The sequence below is a fragment of the Nicotiana tabacum genome, chromosome 9, assembly GCF_000715075.1.
Source record: "Nicotiana tabacum cultivar K326 chromosome 9, ASM71507v2, whole genome shotgun sequence".
NCBI lineage: Eukaryota > Viridiplantae > Streptophyta > Magnoliopsida > Solanales > Solanaceae > Nicotiana > Nicotiana tabacum.
The window spans coordinates 51,522,013-51,527,604 of record NC_134088.1 but is presented as its reverse complement, the minus strand read 5'-3'; the positions used below and the strand labels follow the sequence as shown (position 1 = coordinate 51,527,604).

The 5,592-nt window shown below is 33.7% G+C and overlaps 1 long non-coding RNA gene across 1 annotated transcript; it reads left to right on the top strand.

Annotated features, from left to right (window-relative positions):
• The first annotated feature begins 392 nt into the window (after nucleotides 1–392).
• On the top strand, nucleotides 393–3,912 carry LOC107813227 (uncharacterized). The gene is made up of 3 exons (XR_001654274.2): nucleotides 393–1,072; nucleotides 1,335–1,403; nucleotides 3,574–3,912. It is a non-coding gene; the product is annotated as an uncharacterized LOC107813227 (long non-coding RNA).
• The last annotated feature ends 1,680 nt before the right edge of the window (nucleotides 3,913–5,592 follow it).

Genomic DNA, 5,592 nt, shown 5'->3' with positions numbered 1-5,592 from the left:
TAATAGTGTTGAAATTAATAATTTGTCTTACATAATTATAAGATATATCATACTTACTATTTTGAGACTATTAAAATAACCTTTATATACATTATATAAGTTTTACAATTAATGTAATAAGTTATTCCGTAATTTTTAGTTAATTATCCTACTATTTTAATAATTCAAAATTAATGTCAAAACAAAAAGAACATAAAAAAACAAAAGAACAGATAATAAGAGAATCACTATTCGGGTGTTTTGAAAATAAAGTATTTTTAAAAATAATTAATTAATTAGTAGTGTACTTGATGATTATAACTTTTTTTATATTTTATTGAAATTATTTATGTTTATTTAAATTAATTATAAAAGGGTTTAAAAACCACAAAGGCTAAAAATGCAAATACCTAATTCAATACAAATGGCTATTTTTTAAATTGTTTTAGCCCAAACTGACCTGATCCAGTCCACACAACCCCATCTACTCAACCTTGGCAATCTAGGCTACCCTCCCAAAGCCAATCAAACTCCGCCATGTCACTTGTCCCAATTCACTAACAAAACAAATACAACTCATCCTGACCGTTGATTTATATCTTCAACGGAGCATGATTAATCCCATTTTCCATTAGTTTTTAAAAGCCCATCTCATTTTATCTCCACCGTTGGATCACAAGAATCCAATGACCATCGATTTGATCCAACGGCTCCCGTTCCATTTCTTATTTTTATCTCTAGAGACGACTAACCCCAACCCCAAACCCTAATTCATTTACCCTGCTCACCTAGCAGCCCCTTTTCTCTTTCCTCTCTCTATTCTCTCAAATCGTAGACCCATTAATCCCAGAAACCTTGTGCCTTCTGACTCCTCGAATCTCATCGGTATCTCCCTATTACATCATATGAATTTGAAATCTCATGTTACTTACACTCAAAGATGAAACTTCATGTCTTCAAGATCTTCTGGTGCTACAACAAAATCAGAGCATGCATGGCATCTCATTATGTTTATTCGAAACCAGAGGTACCTCTGGATTTCCGGTCTTTGTGCGATGGTATTTCTTGCCTGCAACGACTCTCTTCAACTCAGGTAAAACTCCTATGATTTTCCCCTATGATCTTTGGATTTTCACTCATTTTGCTCGCATCATCAATCTCTCCATCACTCTCCACTATCAATTTGAATTTTTGTGGAACCCTAAGGCTTCAATGGCCACTATAAATAAAGCCTTCAATGCTCTCACCTAACACGACCTACCACCTAATACAATATAGAAAATGAAAGAGAATTAAAAACCCCTAAACTTCTCACTGATTTTATTTTCTTTCTCCGGTTCTGAGTTTATACGCAGTCTAGGCTTGAGGTTTGGTTTCTTAGCGGCTAAATAAAAGGTTTCGCTTGGTTTTATGCTCTGCGAAAGGTCAGTGTACACCGATCCTTCTTTTCCCTTCAGTTATGTGTGTTTATCTAGTGATTTTGATGTTTTCTCTTCGTTCATAATGCATGTTTGATAATTTCTATATGGCCTATTATATTCTTTGCCATTCTTATTAAGTTAAATGCTTTTCCTCATGATAATCCATGGTTGCTTTAGTGTTGCTTTGTAACCTGTGACTTAATTAGATAACACCCGCTATAATGAAATGGCAAAAAATACTGTTGAACTCTTGTTACTAGTTTAAAAGGCTTCGGATGTTCTTTTAACCCTATCATCATGCTTACTTGACTAAACTGTGATCTCATACCCATATGATGTTTTGCTAGGAACTTATGTTTGCTGCTTCTGTATTACACTAGTTATAAGGTTAATTATGTTATACTATTATTGATCCATGTCATGCTTAATATGTTCTGTCATGTTTTGATTCTTGAAAAACATCATTCTGTAATGAGCTTGAGTGTCCTCTATTAGTCCTTGTCTGAAGGATTCATGTCTAAGCCGCTATACTTTTATTGCTTCATAGAAGAGTAAGTTGAACTTGCCAGTTTTGACAGCTTAAAAAATAGAGAATTTGAGGAGAGAAGCTATTGTTGGCACTCATAGGCTTAAACAAATTCTTAATGTCTGTTTGCCCAGTTAAAATAAATACTATTCTATATTAATTGATGACCTCTGTTTGTGTAGGTTTAGTTATGAATATGGATGTTTTGATTAAGAATTTAAGGAACTAATGATCCTACTACAAAGTTTCAATCATGCTAAGATTGACCTTCTTGTCTACATTTATATCACTCCCTGAACTGATCATACCAAGTTAAACTTTATCATGTTTGGGCTGATGCATTCACCTGTGTAACTGGACTAGTCATCTTACTATTTCTACCCTGCTTATTCCATGTGAAACCTCCTTTGTTCTAAACTTTTATAATTAATTTATTGGATTGACCCTATACTCCATCATGCTGTAGTTTTACACTCCTTAGGGATATCTTTGCATGAGCTTGATTGTCTGCTCTTGGACTGCTGTACTCATTCATGTTATCAAACAAACTCTCTGCTTATATTTCATACGCATTCTTATGTATTTTATTGCCCTATCACATAATGAATATTGAACCTTGCTATGTTTGTATAAGTGAACTATAATTCATTTGTGGATTTGAGAGAGCATTCTAATGATATGTGTTCAGCTCAAGTAGAATATTATGCCTCGACTCTTAATGAACCCAATGAGAATGTGATATCAGGAATGTTTTAAGGAGAAAGCAATCACCTATTAGAGTTGAAATCAATTTGCTAACTTACATACTCCTTTTGATGCTCTCTAAAGTTCCTATATAAAACTGTTAATTCATACATCCATTAGAATCCAAGACTTGACCTGCGTACAAATCCCTGATCAACTTAAGCCTGGAACTGTTAAGCATGAGGATCCCCTATAAATCTGAACTATGTACCTCTTTTATTTCATACTGCCTGACTCAATAGTTTGACTTTTCGAAATGATCAGCCACTAATCTTTTCCCTTAATTATACATGTTATCGTTTTCTTTGGATGTTCTTCTACATATTGGTGGTTCTTAGCAATGAACTACACATTGGTGTTTGAATTGTGATTTCTTTAGTATTATCTGTTATTACATTTTCCCAGTAACATTAAGTATAGTTTCTATTGGAAGTACACATTCCTAAGCTTGTGTATGATTGTTATAGTTGTACTTAAATTTACAATGAAGGCCTTATTGGCATTTAAACCTATAGGGAGGAGTAAATGTGAATTGTTAGAGGTATTTAGGAATGAGATTTGGTTTGTAGTTGAGATACTCTCCCTGACACATTCACTCATCGGGGTCCTTGAAACCCTTGTGAACTTTGAAGTGCCAGTGGCTCAAAGAGTGTCTTTGATATAAATGGAATGTCATGTTAAGCCCTTAATCATTGACATTTGCTAATCACTTAGGGGTTAGTGTTTAATGAAGAGAAAGGCTTCATTGTAATTTTCCATACTCTGCTCGATCTTACACAGTCTTATTTACATTTCTCCACCACAAATATTTGTTATAGTCTCATGTGGACCTTACGTTTGATCTTATCTACCTTTAAATATTTTTTTTGGGTTTTTGTCACTAATTTCTACCTTTTTCTCTAGAATATGTAACTGATCTGGGCCTACTGAGTTTTCAAGAACTCAGGCCCAAGTTCAAGCTTTTAGTTTGAAGTCATGGGAGCCACTGCTGCTTGTCTGCTGTTCGCTGGGCCTAACCTTCTTCAGAACCAGATTACTGAGTCCAATTCCCTTTCCTTCCTCAATAGATGAATTGAATCTATTATCTTTTCTTTACATGAGTATAATACTAACGATATTGATTGAATATTTTATTTTTTCTCAAAGGTTTTAGGAGCCTAGGAAATCCAAGATCCATAGGTAATAAAATAAATCACTATTACATTACGATCAGTTATAAAGTTTCGGCGCTTTGATCATTTATTCTTCATTACATAAGATTTCACTTTTAATTATACTAACTATTTTAATGGAGTTCTTTGAAGTTCAAAACAGATTTTGAAAAGTAAATACAATTCTTCTTCTAATGCCGAAATTAAAAAAGAAGATTTCAAAGTCAGCTCTTTCTATAAACAAAAATCAACACGATTGGAGTCAAGACTGTTAAACCTTTCAATGATTTTTCTTCAAACATGCTGCTACAAATTGAAAAACATTTCCAAAGGTATATGCAAGGCCCATTTCCAATAGTCGTTACTCTACTAGACCCTTTTACAAGTAACTATTTTGTAAAGTGTTCAAACATAGACACATCTTATACCTTTGCAAAATCTTGTAGATGTAAACATTTCAAATGGTTTTTACAAATTAAACTTATCTATTCTTTTTAAAGTACATATATTATTTCCTTTCAAAATGTTAAGTATTTAAATATGACATAGGTAAGCCATACACTTTAAGCTCTAATTAAGCAGAATATAGACATCTAATTCCTTAAACCTAGTCTAAGTCCTATGGAGCTACCTCAGGTAGATTTTAAGGGGTGCCTAACACCTTCCTCTTAGAAGAAGAAGAACTCTTACCCAAATCTCATCGGTCAGTAGACTAAAAGGATAATGATCTTAATAATTAAATAGGTACCTTAGTATACCTTTAAATATTAGGTGGAGACTGTTTTTTAACATTAGCAAGGAAGCCACTAGTTGAATCTTATTTTGACTCGCACAAAATAGGATACAAAAATACTTACCTCATTCGAGCTAGTCTTCAATCTCTAATTGCGTCAAACCTTGATCTAGCCGACAAATCGCCCAAATCCAAGCCAAACATCATCCAAAATCCCAACAATGTCATATGAAGCGATCACAATCCATAATGCTTCGGTTATTATAGAAATTCTCAAAGTCAACGAGGGCTCGCATGCCCAAAATATGTATCCTATACAAAAAGTCAATGATCCATAATCTTCCGAGTATAAATATATAATTAGTTCCCAAAATCGAGTCCAAATTGGTACTCAAATCCCCAAAATACACTTTCTTAAAGTGTTTACAAAAACCCTAATTTTTTCTTCAAATTTAAATGTTCTTAGTGTATAAATACATGGGAAAACAATATATATTAAAAAGCAAAGTAGAAATTACTTACCCTCTCTTCAAGACGAGAAAAATGTCATACAAATCACCCAAATCCGAGATCTAGAGCTCCAAATATGTAAAATACCGAATGGACAAAGTTTGGAATATTGATAGGAGTGATTTTCGCTACCGCAGAAAATAATCTGCTTTTGTAGGTCCTAAGGGCCTAAGAGTCGCTTCTGCAGTGCAAAACTGCTTCAGCAGCCCTTTTTCTGCAATTGTGGTGCACCAGCACCAACAATCTTTCCCAATACTAAAATGAGCATAACTCTGTCATACGACATCGAAATTTGATGATTCTTGTTGCTATGGTTCCGAAATCACTTTATGGATCTAATATTTCAACCAAAACACAATTTAGAGCTCACTTGTTTAATATGGTAGCATTTATGTTTGAAGAAACTATGTCAAAACATCAAATACGAGTGCAACACAACCCAAACCTATTCGTAACTCATCGCAAAAACCTGATGAAACGTTCAAATCAAGATTCCGAGCTTGTTAAGTCTACTATTTGGTTGTGGTG